The sequence below is a fragment of the Panicum virgatum genome, chromosome 6N, assembly GCF_016808335.1.
Source record: "Panicum virgatum strain AP13 chromosome 6N, P.virgatum_v5, whole genome shotgun sequence".
In the NCBI taxonomy this organism is placed as follows: domain Eukaryota; kingdom Viridiplantae; phylum Streptophyta; class Magnoliopsida; order Poales; family Poaceae; genus Panicum; species Panicum virgatum.
This window is the reverse complement of record NC_053150.1, coordinates 24,425,451-24,447,315: the sequence shown is the minus strand read 5'-3', so window position 1 is coordinate 24,447,315 and position 21,865 is coordinate 24,425,451.

Sequence of the window (21,865 nt, the reverse complement as noted above, 5' to 3'; positions counted from 1 at the left end):
CCTTTGCTGATCAAGTGATGGGATCGTCTTGAAGTCACCCTACTATGTGTTCAAATACTGTCCTGTTGAAAACTTATTAGTATTTCAGTACTGATCGTGTGTCATGGAATTTATCAGTGAATGGTTGAATGTTGTTTCATGAATTATAAATGCATAATTATTATATGATCCTGTATTTTAATGTTTTAAATTATTGCTGCTACAAATATATGAGCATGGCAGAATAGACATATGGCGAGCTACAAACTATGGCAGCAACACCATTCTTTGCAATAGAGAATTCATCCTATTGCAACCCAATTTTTTCGGTGTCACTGTTGGCGGTCGATTTCGATGATTTTTACCGCCAACATTCCTTCGTATTTCATGCTTTTGGAATCATATTACTATAATTTTTACTAACATTAACAAGTTTCACAAGTTTTGGTGATTATTTGAATCCAGGATCAACATGTGCAAAAATGAGCCAGATTGGGGTGATTCTGATGCCGGCCGGCCTAAGCCAGGCCGGCCGGCCTACCCTTGCCACACTTTGCCATGAGACTTCGTGGAGAGTGACCTGAGCCCAAGATCAAGTCACACCAAGGTGGGTTTGACAAAATTCACAAGATAAGGCCGAAAGGCTTGAACCAAGTAGAGTTGAGGTCAAATCCAGTGACAACCCGAGAAACTAGAGCCCAATTCAACTTGTGAAGCAATGTGGGCCTAGATAGCCCGGTGCAACAGGAGCCAGAGCCGAGCCAGAGCCAAGCCGGCCGGCCTAGGAGAGGCCGGCTGGCCCCTAACCGTCACCGTTGAAGCCACACAACTTCTACTGACTTTAGGAGAAGATCTAGAGCGTCCCTACAAAGGCGGTGGCCACGCGGCCACATTCCCAGGCCGGCCCCACCTGGCAGCCCCTGTTGTTCTCCCTTGGCGTGGAAGACAAGCTCAATGAACTTACCTGCATGCAACTGACGCTCAGCCCATTACGGACTTCAGAGTAGTATAAATAGAGCTGTGAGCTCGATATCCCAGGCTTGGTAGTTACCTTAGGTTGTGTTCCACCCCACGGAACCGTTGTGGTTGTCGGTAGGTGGTGATAGCCCTATCCGTCCTTTGTAGTCCACCACATTTGGGTGTTTTCATAGCAGTAGTGCAGGTTGCCGTTGGACTCCCCTCTCATCTCTTTCTGAAGTCCTTCCTCTTCTAGCCGCCGAAGCATATTGAGTCAGTAGTTAGCTCGTTAACTAGTCAGAGTAGTAGGTTATCTAGAGTTAGGATCTCTTCCCTTATCTTCTTCTCGCTGGTTGTGTCCGGTTGACGATCTCTAGGTTTGGTCAAAGCTTTACCATTCCTTGGATTCGATATCCCAGGTGTACTCCCTGGTGAAAGCTACAATCGGTCTCTGCGTGCTTGTGGAGTAATTCGTTAGGCTAAGGAGTGCCAACAAGCTTTCTGGCGCCATTGCCGGGGAACAGTAGTAACACTAGGCTTAGAGCTAATCAGCCGTATGATTTTCCATCCATCCACATGGAGTTTTCCCCTAGTTATCCGGCAGTTCCATCTCGCGAGTATTTGGAACCGCCACCATCTTGCCACCCCATCCTATCCGATGGTTACGAGATCCGTCCCAGTCTCGTAGCCATGGTTCACGCACAATCCTTCTCTGGTAAGAAGGACGAGTGCCCTTATGCTCACTTGCAAATCTTTGAAGAGAATTGCTCTCTTTTGATTATACCCGGTATGTCCCAAAACACCTTACGGTGGAAGCTATTCCCGTTCTCTCTGACGGGGGAAGCCAAGTTCTGGTACAATCGGACGGCAAGGAGAGTTGGAGGAGACTGGATACAGCTGAAGGATGAATTTTGCTTGTTCTTCTATCCTATCTCCAAAGTGATTGCCCATCGGGAACAACTGATCTCATTCGAGCAAGGCGATGAATCACTTGGAGTAGCCTTGGCTAGATTCATGCATTTAGTATATTCGAGCAAGGCGATGAATCACTTCTTCTATGGCCTTAAACCGGAAAGTGCACATTTTATGAATGTGGCTTTCGAGGGATCCGTCATGTATAGGACAGTAGCTGAAGTCAGAACTCTCCTAGAGAAGGTTCTGAACAGCATTGACTACACCGGTATCTATGACGATCCACTAGAGCCTTTAGAACAGCGCAGCGAGACACAGCAACTTCGAATCCTCTCAGCCACTTCCTCTCCACCTCCACCACACATAGTGGAAATAACCGAACCACCAAAGTCCACAAATCATGAGCCCTTCATCGAAGATATGCCTATGTTCGTACCCGACCTCTTCACAGAGGAAGAGTATTTGGAACTCGATAATGCTGCAAGCATGCCGAAGGAACATAAGTGTATTTGCACAAGATCTGAGGCGTTCATTCCCAAAGTTTCATCGCAGATAGAGGGTCTTTCTGCGATTATAAGTAAGGAATGGACAGAGGAAGCCGAGGCCAGCAGTAGCATCATTCGGATCTACTGTAATCCTAGAGGACTCCTCTACACTATTGGGGATGCTAGACCACAAGAAACTTTTTACGACCCGAAGGTCGGGGTGAACGTGATGTCCAAAACCTTGGCAGATCACATTTCATCTGAGCCCCTGACCTTCTCGTGTAAGCACCTGAAGTGGATCGACGGCCAGATCATGGAAAGTAAGGGAATTCTCCATGCTATGCCCCTAAAGATGGGACGTAACAAGGTTTTCCTGGACTTCCACATCTTCGATGTCCCAGAAGGTGAAGAGTTTGTCTTGATTGGTCAGCCAATAGAGCCCCTTGTCAACCCAAATGGAGACCGAGCAACGCTCGAGGTCAAGGTTGACAAAGAGAAATTCCCGGTCAGCCTGGTTCGCTCCTGCAACACCATAGCTGAGGCTAGGCCAGAGCAAGACCCATTGCAGGACGCAGTGAACATCAGCCAAGAAGAGCTAACTCAGTCCATTCTTGAGGAAGATGTCTCACGCTTCACCCAGGAAACAGATCCGGCCGGCAAAAGTAAGCTCGATGGAGAGGAGATCCCGCAACCTCCTCTACCTGAGCTGAAGCCGCTACCCCCTGGTTTGAAGTATGTATTCCTCCATGACAACAGAGCCAAACCAGTTGTCATCAGCGATAAGCTGACAGAGAGTGAAACTCGGCGGCTCGTTACAGTCTTAGAGAAGTATCGGTCCATCATCGGATATTCTCTCCAAGACTTGAAGGGGATCAGCCCCAACCTATGCACCCATTGCATTCCAATGGAGCCGAAACATAAGCCGTCACAAGAACATCAATGGCGGCTTAACGATGCGATGAGGGAGGTTGTCAAGAAAGAGGTACTTAAGCTGCTGCATGCGGGCATCATATACCCCGTGCAAGACAGCGAGTGGGTCAACTCAGTTCAAGTGGTCCCGAAGAAGGGAGGCATGACGGTAGTCCGTAATGAGAGGAACGAGCTCATACCTCAACGGATAGTGACCGGATGGAGAATGTGTATCGATTATCGGATGCTTAACAAGGCAACCTGGAAAGATCACTTCCCTCTTCCCTTCATCGACGAGATGCTTGAATAGTTGGCAAAGCACTCGTACTTTTGCTACCTCGACGGATACTCTGGTTATCATCAGATTCCTATCCACCCCGATGATCAGAGCAAGACTACCTTCACCTGCCCCTATGGTACATTCGCCTATCGGTGAATGTCTTTCGGTCTATGCAACGCACCAGCATCATTCCAAAGGTGCATGATGGCAATTTTCTCGGACCTAATTGAGCACATTATGGAAGTGTTCATGGACAACTTTTCCGTCTATGGCAAAGACTTCGCTCAATGCCTTAAGAACTTGGAAAATGTTGTTAAGAGGTGCCAAGAGACACACCTAGTTCTCAACTGGGAAAAGTGTCACTTTATGGTCAGAGAGGAAATTGTTCTCGAACATAGAGTGTACAAGTGAGGGATAGAAGTGGATCGGGAAAAAATCGATGTTATCGAACAGTTGCCACCCCCAACTAATGTCAAGGGGGTCAGGAGTTTCTTGGGTCATGCTTGTTTCTACAGGAGATTCATTAAGAACTTCTCCCGTATAGCCAGACCCTTGACCAACTTGCTAGCAAAGGATGCCCCATTCAACTTTGACGAGGAGTGTCTCGTGGCCTTCTATACCCTCAAGAAGGCACTCGTATCCGCATCCATCATTCAGCCTCCCGATTGGAAACTTCCTTTCGAGATCATGTGCGATGCAAGCGACTACGCCGTAGGCGCAGTGCTTGGTCAATGTAGAGATAAGCAACATTATGCTATATCTTTCGTAAGTAAGACATTGAACGGACCCCAACTCAACTACGCCACAACGGAAAAGGAACTCCTGGCGGTAGTATTCGCCATGGACAAGTTCAGATCCTACTTGGTTGGTGCAAAGGTGATTGTGTACGCGGACCACGCAGCACTAAAGTACCTTCTAACCAAGAAGGATGCCAAGCCATGACTTATCCGTTGGATTCTGCTCCTACAAGAATTTGATCTAGAAATAAGAGACAAGAAAGGAGCAGATAATTGTGTGGCAGACCATCTCTCAAGGATGCAAATACAAGGATCGGATCTTCCGATCAATGATTACTTGAGAGATGACACTCTCCTGAAGGTCACCACATCCAGTCCATGGTACGCAAACCTAGTAAATTTCATGGTGACTGGATATATACCTCCGGGAGAAGACAAGAAGAAACTGATACACCTCAGCAGATTCCATTTATGGGATGACCCATATCTGTTCAAAGTCTGCGCTGATGGTTTACTCCGCCGTTGTATCCCGTTATGTGAGACCCGCAAGATTTTAGAGTGTTGTCACTCCTCACCCTATGGAGGACATTATGGAGCCTTCCGAACCCATGCAAAAGTTTGGCAAAGTAGATTCTTTTGGCCAAACATGTATGGAGATGCGAAAGAATTCATGCGGCGATGCCCAAGATGTAAAAAACACGGGAATATCAATTCCCGAGACGCAATGCCACTGAAGAGCAATCTTCAAGTGGATATCTTCAACGTTTGGGGAGTTGACTTCATGGGTCCTTTCCCAATGTCAGAACAATGCGAATACATCTTGGTGGCAGTGGACTACATGTCCAAATGGGTCGAAGCACTTCCTTGTGTTGCGGCCGATTCGAGGAGCTCCAAGCAAATGTTCCAGGAAATCATATTTCCTCTCTTTGGAGTTCCACGAGCCGTGATCAGCGATGGAGGCTCACACTTCATCGACATAACCTTTAGGAAGTGCCTCAACGAGCTTGGAGTAGACCACCAGGTTGCAACACCATATCATCCCCAAACAAGTGGTCAGACAGAGACGTCTAATAAGCAAATCAAGAACATCTTGCAAAAGACGCTCAATGCCATGGGGAAGGGCTGGAAAAGCAAACTACCCGAGGCACTATGGGCTTATAGAACGTCTTACAAAACGCCGATTGGTATGACACCATATCAACTAGTCTATGGCAAGACTTGCCATTTGCCAGTTGAACTCGAGTATAAGTCCCATAGGGCTATTAAGAGGTGGAACATGGATCTCCAATCAGCCGGAATCAAGCGACAAATCCAGTTGGCTGAATTGGATGAATGGAAGGAGAGAGCCTACCACAGCTCTAAACTCTACAAAGAGCGAACAAAAAGATGGCATAATAAGTGTATCAAGATCAAACAGTTCAAAGCAGGAGATAAGGTACTCCTTTTCAACTCCCGTGTTCGTCTGTTTGGTCATGGTAAACTCAGAAGCAAGTGGGATGGCCCCTTCTTAGTTTTGAACGCCGCTGACCACGGCGCCATAACCCTCCAGGACGATGACGGGAATGTTTTCAAGGCCAATAGCCAGAGATTGAAAATATTCCTTGAGCCTGAAATTCCCGAGCTCGAAGAAGTAGATGTTTACGAGCTTAACGAGATAGAATAATCATCTACGGTCGTCGCTGTACCTAAAACGTGCCCTATCTTAGGTTAGATTTCTCTTTCTATTTCTTTCTTTCCATTTCTGGACCAAACCACCGAAATACCCGACAAAGGAAAGGATCAAGAGGAGCCTCCAGAAGCTTGGGGCCCACACCTGACAAGGTGGGGCCGGCCGGCCTACCCTATGCCGGCCGGCCTGGCTCCGCGGCCGTTCGGCCTCATCTTTTCGTGCAACGTTCCCCGTGGTTCAAACTTCCAGATCCTGGGTGTTCGGAGCTCGATGAGACGATTTAAACCGAAAGGCTCCCCTCTCCTCCTCAGTTCACAGCCATTCACCATATCTCATCCCAAACTTCATTCCTTTCTCCGAGATCACCACCATGGCCTCGCAAACCTCTCCTAAAACTCCCAAATCCGAAGCCATGGACACACCCACTCCCAAGGCACCCTCCAAATCCAACCAAACCAGGGCTTCATCAAGTAGCGTCAGGATTCTGGAGCCGGTGGAGATCTCCGCTTTCTCGCCATCGCCTCCGGCGGGCCAGGGGTGCCAGCCCCAGGCCGGCCGGCCTATGACGGGCCGGCTGGCCTCACCCCGAGGTCGCCTATCTCCCGGCTCGGTGGAGAGTTCGGTCCGTTGCCCGGTGTCGAGGGCCCTTGTGCGTTCCTGCACACATAGTCTGACATGACCTACCACAGGGGTTCTTTCCCCTAAGAAGGTCGTGACAAAGCGCACGGGAATGTCGTCGGGAGGGGCACGTGTCACGCAGGTCGCTGCACTACAGATGGTGCAGCAAGACCTGTCCACGTACACCCCAGAGTACTCTCCCGCCAGCCCTAGTACTCCACGCCATCGCGTGATCGGGGCAAAGGTCGGCAGGGGAAAAGTACTCACACCTCCGTTGGATCGTACCGGCATGGATCTTCTGCCGAGTTCGGTGCGTCGCCACATCCGGCCACCACCGATCCATGGACCGATCGAGGTCCATGCCTACACTGACTCCGACGACGAGGAGGAGGAGGAAGAGGAGCCCAACGACGTCGATTCACTCTGTGAGCAGCTTGCTACTCTCCAGCTACGCCTCAACAACATGGACGAGCGCGTAGCCGAGACAGAGATAGATAGGATGGAGTTGGGGGATAGGGTGGATACCCTTCATAAGGCGATCTGTTCCAAGATCAAACGCCTTGCGAAGGCGACCGGGAACGAGGATCTCTATAGATCCCCGGATCCCAAGTAGGTGTAGGTTTAGATTAGTTTCAGTTTGGGTGCTTTTTTTCCTTTATTTCCTTCATTTATTTATTTTGTAATCAGCAGCACCCCCATTTCCATTTGAATAAAATAAAGTCTCAAGTTCCTTCCTCTTAGTGTGTATGTGGTTGGTGCACATGTGTGTGCCAACCACACCCCCTGCTCTCACGTTTCACTATTGCGCAGCAAAATCAAATGAGGAAGGTTAACACAAGATGACAGAAAAATTCAGACGAATTCCAGAGGAAAAGCAAGCCGGGCGGCTTAAACTAGGCCAGCCGGCCTAAGATTTTCGGAAAAATCACCAAACCACACTCACTGGAGCAGAACAGACCGAGCCTGAACATGTGCAAAAGGGCCACCGAGGACGGCCACAGGCCCAGGCCGGCCGGCCTCTCCTAGGCCGGCCGGCCCCACCTGTAGGCCATTCCCTGGCCCCCTTCGCGTGCTCACGGTTTGCCACTTCTACTCCCTATTCCTTCCTAGTTTCGTGCAATTTCATTCATGCCAACTAAAATCAAATAAAGTATTTGAATGAAATAATTAGGAAGAGTTGAAATCTTTTTCACAACCACGGTATGCTAAGATTTATTTCCTATGCAAGTACCGAAATGCCTTCGGAACTCATGTTTAGGATCACTTGATTGCTTATAATGACATGAAGTTATGTTAGTACTTGACTCAAGGTCTTGGAAGTTTTCATTTTGAAAATACAAAACCAGGCAACACTCTTATGCTCAACTTTACCAGTACCCATTCCAGAGCCATACTTTTGAAATCCAATCACATAGCTATCCTATGCATTGTGAGTTTGCTCAAGTTTAGTGCCTCTAAAAGGAATTTAGATTGATTCATCTTCTTGGGATCATTCACGTACACGTCCATCAACCCAAGTCCATGAAATGTGGTTGCAAAAACAGTACTACACCCCCCTGAAAAGAAAGAAAAGGATGAATAACATTCATGCCTTGTCTCAAAAAAAAAAAGAAGAAGGGGGAGGTGTATAGTGCTACACACAAAACCACCATGGATTATACCCTCATTTCTCACTTGCACCTGACCCATAAAATGAGCATCTAGATTGCTAAGAGACACTAGGTTTGATCTTGCAATATAAATGTTAAGGATATGCAACATCCTTCACCTAGCTCCACATGCTCATTTTCAAGGCAAATTTTGGGAGGATTAGTGAAGTGTGAACAAAATTGAGTGAATGAGTGACTTGAGCAAAAAGAGTATGCCTTGGATTTATTTAAAAACAAAAGTCTTCCAAGTACTGCGAAACAAGAGCTAGTCATAATCTTCATCGATTTATTCTGGGGATCAATAGGTGAACATGAAGGTGTTAGACACCCGGAATCCGAGGTATGAAAGGAAAGCTCTGAAATAATTCTTATGCATACCTGAATTCGTGAACCCCGGACTTTCCTTGATCCTCAGGACCTTTGTCGACTCCTTTTGCTCGGGACAAGCAAAGTCTAGGTGTGGGGGTGTGTTGGCGGTCGATTTCGATAATTTTTACCGCCAACATTCCTTCGGATTTCATGCTTTTGGAACCATATTACTATAATTTTTACTAACATTAACAAGTTCCACAAGTTTTGGTGATTATTTGAATCCAGGATCAACATGTGCAAAATTGACCCAAATTGGGGTGATTCCCAGGCAGGCCGGCCTACCCTTGCCACACTTTGCCATGAGACTTCGTGGAGAGTGACCTGAGCCCAAGATCAAGTCACACCAAGGTGGGTTTGACAAAATTCACAAGATAAGGCCGAAAGGCTTGAACCAAGTAGAGTTGAGGTCAAATCTAGTGACAACCCGAGGAACCAGAGCCCAATTCAACTTGTGAAGCAATGTGGGCCTAGATAGCAACATGTCGGTGCAACAGGAGCCTGAGCCTTGTCTCAACTTCAGTTTCTCGCTAGCTTTACTTTCTGTCTTAGTTACTTGTTAAGTACTTACTTTGATCTGTGGGATCCTGAGTCTGCGTAAGTAGCAAGTTCTGCTTATTTGAGGTTTGCTTTCTATCTAAGTACACGGTAGGAGCAAGTAGCTCGAGAGCTGTGGGCGTGGTGCCCAGGCTTGGTAGTTACCTTAGGTTGTGTTCCACCCCACGGAACCGTTGTGGTAGTCGGTAGGTGGTGACAGCCCTATCCATCCTTTGTAGTCCACCACGTTCGGGTGTTTTCATAGCAGTAGTGCAGGTTGCCGTTGAACTCCCCTCTCATCACTTTCTGAAGTCCTTCCTCTTCTAGCCACCGAAGCAGATCGAGTCAGTAGTTAGCTCGTTAACTAGTCAGAGTAGTCGGTTATCTGGAGTTAGGCCCTCTTCCCTTATCTTCTTCTCGCTGGTTGTGTCCGGTTGATGATCTCTAGGTTTGGTCAAAGTTTTACCGTTCCTTGGATTCGATATCCCAGGTGTGCTCCCTGGTGAAAGCTACAATCGGTCTCTGTGCGCTCGCGGAGTAATTCGTTAGGCTAAGGAGTGCCAACAGTCACAAAGGCTCGTGGCAATAGTAAGTTCCACTTGTAGCAACCCTGTATTATGGTGGTAATAGAGAGATGAACTTTTGGCAACCAAAATATTTTCGAAGCAAAAATGGATGAAACATCTTACAACCAATCAAACTAGGTGGCATTAGCGTGGTCCATCTATTGACTCCAACCTATATATTTTGGTGGTAATAGAATGTTCCACCGATAACAACCATCCCTGCTGTGTGGCAATAGAGGACACCACCTATAGCACAGTAATCAACTTTGTGGTAATAGAGGGAACCATATATAGCACCCAAACAACTTTCGTGGCAATTGAGAACACCACCTATAGCACCGAAATCAACTTTGTGGTAATAGAGGGAACCACATATAGCACCCAATACACTGTCATGGCAATAGAGGTGCTTCCCCTATAGCAACCACAACTAGAGTGAAGCAATACAATACTTTGCAACGCAACATTTTAGGAATTGCAACGCGTTGGGTACGATGCAATTGCACCTCTCGCAACAGCAGATGCATCGCAATATGATAATTTGCAACCAACACAAACGAGCCCGTAGATGCTAGTTGCAACGCCTCATTGTGTTGTAATAGAAAAACTAATGCAACAAAAAAAAGACATGCGTCGCTACAGGCTATAATGTAGCGAGACAAATAGCTGCATTTTTTTACGAAACAAATTGGTTGCAATTGCGGCTATTGCAACCAAATATGACATATTGCAACACATTTCGTGTGTTGTATTAGGGGCCAAATCTAGTAGTGTTGGGTGGCATTCTAAAGGGCCTCTTGGAAATAGGTGCAGTGTCTGGCTGCAATTCAATGACAAATTCAATCTCCCTATCCGGTGGCATTCCATGCAAGTCATCCGGAAATACATCGGCATACTCGCATACCACGGGAATTTCCTCCATCTTGGATTCAATCATGGCGAATGCACAAGAATTTATGCAGTCTTGAAATGGAAAGTAGAGAGTAGCAGTTCCATATTTTGGCAAATTTATTTCAACGGCTCTTGAGGGAAAATCTAGTATGACCTTATGTTGAGTCATCCAATCCATCCCCAAAATAATATCCATGCCTTCAAGTGGTAAAAGAATAAGGTCCGTTTTGATGATCAGGCTACCCAACTTGACTGGTACAAGCCGTATGACCTGGTTGGAAGCAATTTTACCACCTGGTGTTGATATCATGTATGACCCTTTGGTGTGACTACAATCCAATCCCAGTTTTGCACCAAACTTTGCACCAATGAAACTGTGTGATGCACCAGAATCAAATAGTATAACCGCAGGTTTGTGGTGGATAGAGAATGTGCCGGTCATAACTGGTGCACCCTTAGGAAGATCGACAAGTGTAGTAAAATTAACCCTTCCTTGCCTCACTTGAATCGTTTGCATTTTGCCCTTGTTCTTGCTATTCAGGTTAGAGCCTTGGTCCTGATTTGGCTGTCTAGCCTGGGGACATTGGCGAGCAAAGTGAGTGGAACTCCCACAATTGAAGCAACAATTTGCATCGCTTGGATGAGTTGGTGGTAGAGCAATTGGCCTTCGTCCTGTTTGCTGAGGAACAAGGCTATTTGAGATTTCCTGCTGCTGCGGAGGTCTAAAAACCCATCGCCCTTGCTGAGGGGCTTGAGGTGTAGTAGTTTGCACTAAGCGATACCTCAGTGGCGAAGCACTAGAGGGTCCAGTTGGTGTTTTCCTTTTCTTCTCAGCACGATGAGCTATGATACAATCTTCCTGAGTAATAGCCAAGTTAACCAGCTCATTATAAGTGTTTACCTTGATGGGGTTCAGATGATCTTTGAGCTTAGTATTCAGGCCTCTTCGGAAGTGATCACGCTTCTTAGCATTAGTATTAGCATGATAACCCGCGTAATGAAAGAGGTTATTGAATGCCTGGGCATACTGGAGAACAGTGCTAGTCCCTTGAGTAAGGCCAAGAAACTCATTCAATTTTCTTTCCATAAGCCCTTCCGGATTATGATGGGCTCTGAATGCCCTCTTAAATTCATCCCAGGTGACAATGTGATTCCCCGGAAGCATATCATTGTAATGATCCCACCATAGACGTGCGGTGCCGTGAATCTGTTGTGCGGCAAAGCGAGCCTTGTTTTCATTAGAACGTGGCACCTGAAGTAGTAAAAACTTGGACTCAATTGTGCAAATCCAAGCGTCCGCATCCAAGGGCTCCTCCATTTGGTGGAACAAAGATGGCTGTGTTTCCAAGAAATCCAAGTAACTAGCAGCCTGAGGTTGGTGGCCATTGTGCCCACCTCGCTGCTGGTGCAGCTGCTGCCCTTGGACAAGTTGGCTGAGCAACTCGGTTTGGGCTATCAACACCTCTGCGAAGCCAGGTGGCGGGGGTGGTGGCTGCTGTGATCCGCTACCGCTTGCATTCCCGAAACCATCTGGGTTGCCACGAGTCACTCCCACCATCTGAAACGTGCAATTCATTCCATTAGATGTATGGAATATATTGCCCCAAGGTGCAAAAGAGTAATTGCAAAAAAAAAATACAGCTTGAATGAGCATAATAATAACATGGATAGAAACGTTGTTCGTTACAGGGAAATTCATAACTCGCATTATGTTCATCCAAATCCTCTAAACTTTTGACAACAGAAAGATAACTTATTGATCTACAACATTGGTATTCAACTCTGAGGCTAATTGCATGGATAAGCGGGTCGAAAAATTCAGTTCCGGTCTCTCTGTACTGTCTGTTTTCCAGAAGGCTGAGTCACAATGTTTGGGCCATAACTGTTGGTACAAAAGTCCAATGGTGCTGAAATTTTGTGAGCATCTAGATCATGAAGATCAACACAACTTTTCTAGTCAACACTTTGGCTAGAACAGTTTCTAAGACGGTCATATCCTTAGGTTTTTTAGTGACTGTTCACCCAGAATTTTCAGCGGACAGAGGGCTAGTAAAATGAGCACTGAGGACAAACTGCTAAGCCTAAAATTACCAAATTTTAACAGCAGATCGGTGAGTAAATTTGGCACAAGTTTTGTCTTGAACACATCTGCATAAAACTTCTCTAGGATGGCCTAAAAATTCGTGCAACAGAAGTGCTCAAAACTGACAGAAAATAGGGGTGTCAAGGTTTCTAGTGTAACCCACTGTATACTAGTCCAAAAATTCTCAAATTTGAACAGCAGCTAGAAAACAAGATTTGGAACAAAATCCTCCACAGGAAAAACTACAGACAAGGTCATTTTATAGGTTCAATAATTCCATTTCTCAAGGTATAGCAGGAAGTGACAGATTTCTAGAAACACCTTAAGTGATCGATAACCATACTCAAAATGAACCTATCGTTCCCAACCCAACCATAAGAGATTTATTCGATTTCAGTGACATGATGCATACATTACCTATTCGCCCTCACAACCCAAACAATTGCTAAATAGCTTTGGACTTATGGGGTTAGTGCCGGTGGCATGGCACAATTTACGTCTCTCCCAATATATATAACTAGTCGAATGATATTCGTTTTTAATTTACGCAATCGTGGTTAGTGTACCTGCAGAAAATTGACAACATATATATATTCATTGAACCTTTCATACTAGCACTCATGAAAGCGTTTCCATACATTACCGCTCACTATAGGAACGATAGTCATACAAATCCCAACGTATGGCCAACGCTAACATACGCCACTGAGATAGCGTATTCACCTGGTTCCTTTACTCCCAATATAATCGACCGATGGTCGGTATATTGGCAGCAGCTCAAGTAGGCCACTGCTTGAGCGCAGCGTTCGGTTCGCATCACCAACGGGAAGGTCAGACTCCCTCAGCTGACTGAGTATACTTTACTCCCAATATAGTCAACCGATAGTTGGTATATTGGCAACAGCTCAGGTAGGCCACTGCCTGAGTGCAGCGTTTGGCTCGCATCACTGACGGGAAGGTCAGACTCCTTCAGCTGACTGAGGATCCTTACCTTCTTACCTTAGCGTAGGTGCGTCGTTACAGAATTTAAAGGTTGATTGTGAGTAAGGTTTGACAAAAATGTAAAGTGCTGGAAGTCAGTTATAAATAAACCATAAATTAGATAGCCACCTAATAATACCCCATAAATTTCCCAAGGGCTTTACGAACTATGCACAATCCTTAACGAACCAACACATTTTGCAAAACAATTCTTGTGGTCAAGTTTTAGGAAAACGGGGGTTTCAGTCAAATTTTTATTCTCTGGTATGCTTTGTTGCTCTGATGCCAGTTGTGGCAGAACCGCCCGACAAAACCGGCTTAAGTGCATTAACCATCATCGCAAAGACAAATGGGGTTTAACTCGCACCTCAGACGGCTCATATCGGCAGTCCCTCGGGTAAAATCCCGATAAAAACCACTTAGCTTCCAGGATCAGCAAAACAAAATATAGCCCACACGAAGGCGGGACCAGAGATTACAACATTGCACCAATTCTTACATAATAGAGTCTTAGACTGAAATATTACAGACCAAGTTTAAAGTGCATAAAGTGTTCTGAAAATCAGCAAGTACAACAGAGTTTGGTTTTGCAGCGGAAGACAAACGTAAACAAAATAATACAAATCACATTAGAGATACAGCAAAGTACTTTGAAATTTAAACATAAAGTCCTTTAGAGTTCAGATTTACAGCAGAAAATAAATGATAGTTCTAAACGTTGATATAGACATCATGATAAAGCCCGTACATGACATCACTCGTTATTACCATCATTGGCCGGTGTCGTATCCCACTCAATCGACCAACCAGGAGGCAGAGTACATGGCCATGTTAAGCTAGCAACCATTTCTTCAAATGCATCACCTAAAATAAATTGAGCCACAAACAAGGCTGAGTATACTAATACTCAGCAAGGCTTACCTGACTAGGATATACTTAGTCTTCTAACTAGACATACAAGGCTTTTGGCTTGAGAGGTTTATTTTTGCCGAAAAGCATTAAAAAGTTAGTCCTTAATTTCAGATTTTTAGCTTGCAAGTTCTAGTTCAACTAACCATTCTACATTAGCATCTATCCAATAGCATACATGGTAGAAAACAATTATCTTTTATCATCCAACAAGATTCATCATCATATCTTCCACTTATTACTCTATGTGGCAAAAGGGTTAAGTAGTCCCAAACCGTGAGAAGCGGACGATTCGAATCGAATTTATTAACCTTGCAAGGCAGACCTAAACACAGGCATGGGAATCGAGTCACCCACGCAACTTTTCCCTTCAATTCCCGCTTCACGAAACAGACCCACTGCCCTCAAGTACAAGGCTCACGTCTGGCCCGGCACTTGTCATTAGCTAGATGAGAACAAATTCAAGACAGTGGGGAGTATGTTCCGGCCTCGGTTCAATCCAATACTTAAGCTTACCGATTACCATATTTCTCGGCATGTGGTTAGTACGTTCAAACGCTTAACCACCACTACCACACACCGCGACCTTATCCATTTTCACTAAATAGACGGAGTACCACAACCCCGCCCGTAACCCTTATATTGCAGTGTGTAGTAAGCATCCAACTCCTATAATTCTTGCGAGTGACAGGAAATCACTCGACTTCTACTAAACCATTAGCTTAGCCATCTAGCGACCTATACATGTTAGTATTCAAACATAGGTACCTAGGATCATGCAACTAAGGTTTCAAGCAACTCCTACAACTTAAATGCACCAGTAGATAGGAATAATAATAAGTTATATAATAGGTAGAAATACTGGGTTATGCTTCGGAGCTTGCCTTCCTGAGTAGAGCTAGCCTTGGGCTCTTCTGAATTTTGGTTCAGGTCTTCAGTAGCTTCAGTTAGGTTCACTTGAGCTTCACGCTGCTCACTCTAGGACTCCAGCATCCATTCACTCGTTCCATCGCCAAGAGTAGTCGTATCTATATGAAATGCACATGCATGAGTTGTGGTGACGATAACAATTTAAGATTTATTTCACTATAAAGTTGCAATCTAGCAAGACTTATGTTGAAAAGTAGAACACTTTCATTTTCATCCTCCTTGGCAATCATTTATAGAGTACTGTTTAACACCAACTAGTTCAAAATGAAGCTAGGGGGTTTGCTATTTTTCATTTTATTGATGTGTGGAAAAAGACATTTTGCTCAATTAACACTAGGATAACATGTAAAAGCCAAAATGAGGGTCACATATACTTTATGGTGCTGAAATTTTTATGCAAAGTAAATCTCTGAGTAAAGAGTCTACTGTAAAATTTTCAGACCATTTTTGAGCATCAGGTATAGTAGCAAAAATCAATTTAACAGCTACTATTAGCACAAAGAAATAAATCCCCAGGCTATAGAATGTAAGTTCTGGTAATGATATTTTCACTGGAGATTGGATTCTTTAAGATGAGCTTGCTGTAAAAGTTTCAGAAATCAAAGAGCTATATATCAGGCATGAAAAATAAGATACTAAATCATTGCATAGATCAAGATAAATTTCCACAGGCTAAAATACTGAGTTACAGAGGCTCAAATTTTTCTAGCATGTTTCTAACCCCAAGTGGAAGCTCCAACAAAAATATCAGATTTTTCCAGGCAGAGAAACTATTTTTCATGATTTATTCTATTTCTCCCGACCCAAAATCATTTGGCCCAGTTAGACTTACAAAAAGTTCTCAATCTTTTCCTACAGCAACTAGGCATCAAACAAAAGGTAATGTAAAATTTTCAGCGCATGAAACACCAGAGAACATTTCGAAGTAATAAATCTATTTATCCTAGACATAAATCAAGATCTAAATAAACCTATAGCTAAACATGTCCAATGACCACCAGATTTTTACACAAGGTTAATAATCTAGCATGCAACACACTGACCAAAAATGGAAGCCGTGCAGTTTATAGAACATGAGATCTAATTAAGTGTCCAATAACCTTGCATTTATCCTACAGCAAAACACATTGAGAAAATGAAAAAGTGGATGTAACAAAAGTTGTAGATCTAGTTACAAGGAACACAGAAAAATTTATTTTGCATTTCTATGATTTTTCTACAATTTTTAAACAAATTTACAAGTTTGCTGTTTTTGAAAACAAAAAGGAAAAATAGATTTGCAGCTAGGCCCCTAGAAATTTAATTCTAATTGCGAAGGGGTCCTTCCCCGGCGGGGAAACAGGGGACGTGCTTGCCGGCCAAAATCGAACGGATTGGCTCGCCGGCGGTGAGGGGAAAGAGGGGAAGGGGCTAGAGGGATCCACGAGCTACCTCTGGGTGTGCTTGTTCAGGATTGGGGAGGACCGGAGGAGGGTCACTGGCGTAAGCAGCGGCTCGCCGGCGGCGGCGGCTCTCCGGCTGCTCTGTGCGGCGGGGAGGAGGCCTGGAAGCTTCACGATGCCATGGGGAAGCTATTTGTGGGGTCAATTGGGGCTGAGGTGAAGCAGACAAGGGGGCTCAGCGGCGAGCTGCCCGCGGCGGCGGTGGAGATGGTGGCCGGCAGCGCTCCGGCAAGGGATGGCGAGCGGGTTTGGGCCAGGGAGGTTCACTAGGAGGTGGGCAAACTCATTGATGGCTCGGTTGTAGTGGAGGAGGGCCAGGGAGGGAAGGTCCACGGTGAGGTGGATGCGGCGGCGGCAATGGCGGCGGCGGCGGCAATGGCGGCGGCGGCGGCGGTGGTTCCTGGGCGCGAGCAGGAAGGGGCAGGTGTTTCTGCAAGTGGAAGGGGAATAGAGAGGGGGGTGAGGATGTCTCTTGGTGAGGCAAATGGGGGAGAGAGGGGCTGCAGAGGAGGGGCGTGGTTGTGGAGAGGCAACAGGCGGTCGTGGTGACCAGCACGCTCGTGCGCGGCGCACCGGCTCGTGCATGGCCGAGACGTGGCCAAGGCGAGGGAACGACGCGGAGCTGGTCGGGGGCTTGCCCTGGCGCTGCCCGGCGTCAGGCATCGTCCGCCAGGTGGCCGGCGGCCTCTGCCGCGCGAGCAGGCAAACAGGGGAGAGAGGGGGAAGAGAGAGAGTAGAGAGAAAAAATTTGACCATGTTTGACTCCAATTTTTCTAAAAAAATATGAACTGTGCTAAAAAAAATTTGAATATGAAAGTTGCTCATAATTTCAAGATTTTCAACTTTTTTCCTACTACTTTTTCATCTGAGGCTTATATTTTGAATTATAAATCAGATTCTTATAGTAAGGTTTAAAGCCTTCTTGCAAATTCAAATTTTTCTCAAACATTCATGCAACAACTTGAAAATTTTCCAACATGAAAGTTGCTCTATTTTTTAAACCCTACATCTTTTGATTTGGGCAAACCTTTAATTGAGCCATATTTTTGGAGTTATGCCCATTTTCTATTTATTTGTATATTGGAGTGTTCATAAATCATGCATTTCTGAAGATAGAAACATACACACTTTATCTACATGAAATGCTCATATGCAAAGATGCTTGATGACATAGATGTAGTCATGATGTATGATAATAATGCAAGGTGTCATTCTCATTTATGTTTCCAACACCTAGGGTGTCACAGGTTTGTTGTAATCGAGTACTTTGTTTCAAGTTTGTCGATTCGCAGTTCTAATTTTGAACTTTTTCTTTTCAAGTCTGGCAGCTAAGATGCCGTGAAATACAGCATCTGGTTATGATGCTGTGGTGGGAAAGACCGTCCCTTCCACCACAGTGGATTCGTCAAAGGGGACTGGGACTACTCAACCGGCGAGTAGTTCCAATGCTAGTGACGCCGGGAATGCGGGTGGCAGTGCCGTGGTCGTCAGGCCGCCCCCTAAGTTCGGCATGAGAAAGCTTGCCGTAATAAGGGCGTCTACATAAGTTTCTTAAAACTTGTTTGTAGATTTCTATTTTTGCACTAAATCTGTCTTGACTCTAATGTGCATTTTTAGTGATGCGCTCTAGGAGGCAAGGGGGACCACTGAAATCAATTCAGCCCCCGAGCCTATAGCGCAGAAGCCTTTGAGTACTCCAGATATGGATACTCATGAGGCGAAGGAGATGGCGAATTCTATGATGCGGAATTCACCACTCCCAGATGCTGAGAGGAGCGATGAAAAGCTCCCGGAGGAGGAAGAGGGAAGCAAGAAGCTTCCAAAAGAAGGAGGAGGCGAGAAGCTTCCTGAGGAAATCCCCACAAGTAAACTTATTATGCCTTTTGCAGAGGGAGTACTTCCTTTTTTTCCTCTTCTTTGGTTTTATAACCCTATTTTTCCTCTAGATTCACAAAATCCAGGGAATACTATGGGAAGAATTGAGGAGGCGCCGCATACAAAAGCGGTCTCTATGGTGCAGGCGAGTACTTCCATTGCTTCCCCAAGGAGTACCCTACCATAGGAGGAGAAGCTAAAGCTTGCTCACAGGCTTTTGACGGTAAGTAGTCGAATGATTCGAGTACTTGTGTATTTATTAAATCGAGTAGTATGTACTGATCTTTTTGGCTATTCACTTTTTGTAGGAAGTGTTAGAGCAGGGGTAGCCAGCCCCGGGATGACTCGGAGCTAATTGTTCTTAGAGAGCAGGTGAAAAAGCTCTCATCCGAAAAGGCTACACTCCAGGAGAAGAACAAGAAGCTCTCCAAAGCCAAGAAAGGTTAGTCTTTAGCACATATATAATGCAGTCGACTAGGTTGTTTCGCCTGGTATTTATAAGTTTTTCTTTTAATCGAGTACACAGCCTTCTCAAAATCATTAAGGATTGAGGAAAGCTTGGTACTGGATCTAAAAATTCTTATGTACCGAAACACAGATGAGATCGAAAAGCTCAAGTAGATCAAAGAGGATTCTGACCAGGAGATGGCGACAGCCCTCCAACAACTAAAGGACTTGTCAAAGTTTCGGAACTCGATGCAATGAGAGCTTGAAGAGCTGAGAGATCTAAAAGATGCTGCTCAAGCCATGTCCAACATTGTGGACATCCCAGAGGGGAACGAGGACGAGCCGCTCACGTTGGCGGGGAGACTTCATAAAGTACCTGAGAGTTTTGAAAGGTACATCTCCACAACCACCCGATAGTACATAGGACATGTACTTGGGTTGGTGAAGTCTTACTGGCCATGTACTCCGCTGGATCCGCTTGGGGAGGGTGCAAAGGCTGATTGCAGCGATGACCAATTTGGTCAGTATCTGGAAGAAACCTCCTCCGTAGTGGATAAGATAGTGGAGTCTTTGAACAAGTCTTGATCTTCATGGTTTTCTGTAAGATGATTGGCGTTTGATGCCTCAAGTACTTTGTACAAATATTTGAATTTGTGTATCGTTTGAGTACTTGTTTATTCTGTAAGATCTCCTGATATGTCGAGTAGTAATACAGGAAGTATCATAGATAAATCTTCGTAAGTTCTGGCAACATCGCGCCTAGTCGATCTTAATTGTAGATACAAGGTGTTGTATCCATGGATGTTCTCCTTAAGAGGCGAAAAGTACTCGATTGAGGACTCTAGTGCTAACCGATTAGGATTGAATCCCGTAGGATTAACCAGGTGGGAAAAGCACTTTTCAAGGGGACAGTTAGGTTGTAGCCATATATAAATTTCTTCTAGAAAGAAATGTTTGGGTTAGAGTGGTGCTCTTATGAATTTGGTTGTTCAAGCAAATGGGAAGACTCTCGTCAACTACTCGGGGTACCAAGAGAAAATAGAACACCATATGAACTTGTTGGCCCGAGTAGGCGGAAAAGGCTCCCGTCAGCTACTTGGGACAACAAGTCCTTAGTGTAACACCCTTGGTGGACCAAGCGAGCGGGAGACTTACATCAAGTGCTTGGAGAACCAGGAGCTTAGGAAGTATCCTAGTTGTGTAGGTGGACAGGAGGCTCTCGACAACTACTCGGGGTACCAAGAGAAAACGGAACACCCTATGAACTTGATGCCTCGAGCAAGAAGGTGAATCCCTTCAAATACTCAAGGCAACAAGCCCTTAGTGTAACACCCTCGGTGGTCCAAGCAAGCGGGAGACTCATGTCGACTACTTGGAGAACTTCATTTTTGTTATGTTCCTTGAATTTGGGGTAATTTTCAAAGTTGACCGGTTAGGATAGATCTCATCTGGTCACCCAAGTGGGAAAAACTTTTTGAAAATATCCACAATCTACTCGAGCCAGCGAGTAGGGTGCCCTTTACCCAAGGACTGGAGTAATTTCTAAAATAGTCCTGTTAGGATGAACTCCGTCGAGTTAACCAAAACGAAAATATTTTAGAAATATCCAAAAACTTACTCGAGTGAGCGAGTAAGGTGTCCTACCCAAGGACATAATGATTTCTAAGATAGACCTCTTAGGATGAACCCCGTCGAGTTATCCAAGATGGAACTATTTTAAAAATATTCAAAACTTACTCGAGCAAGCGAGTAAGTTGTCCTACCTAAGGACTGGAGTGATTTCTAAGATAGACCTGTTAGGATGAACCCCGTTGGGTTATCCAAGATGGAACTATGTTAGAAATATCCAAAACCTACTCGAGCCAGCGAGTAGGGTGTCCTACACAAGGACTGGAGTGATTTCTATGATAGACCTGTTAGGATGAACCCAGTCGAGTTACCCAAGATGGAACCATCTTAGAAATATCCACAACCTACTCGAGCCAGCGAGTAGGGTGTCCCATTACAAGGACTGGAGTGATTTCTAAAATAGATCTGTTAGGATAAACCCCGTCGGGTTAACCAAGATGAAAATATTTTAGAAATATTCAAAACTTACTCGAGCGGGCGAGTAAGGTGTCCAACCCAAGGACTAGAGTAATTTCTAAGATAGGTGTTGACGCTCACTAACGATCATTTCTAGGCGTCAACTTGATCAGAAAATCATGAGAGTTTGCATTTCTTACACGCATCCTTACCCAATAAAATCCCTAAACCACACTTTACCTATTAGTAGTCGACTTGTAGGGAAATCAACTTTTTATTGAAAACTTGTCGTGATTACAAAGATTGTAAAGTGAAAGGCTCTGACTCTTAGGACCTATCCCTTGCTCATAGTAAAAAGCACGTGAGTAATGGTTTACATGACTGAATATGAAAAATATTCGAGGGTAATTCTAATTGACATAGTAGTCGACTAGATTTTGGGTAAAGTTTCCTTCACCAAGGGTGCCCCGAGGGCTTTGCGGAGTGAGTTGCACTCGAAGATCGTATGGGAGCTCTTTGGATGCATGAAGCACTTGCGTAAGAGCATTTTGTTGATCTTGTCACCTCCAAGAGGTGTTTCTCCATGGTGTTGGGTGCGGGGCTTACCCTGAGGGA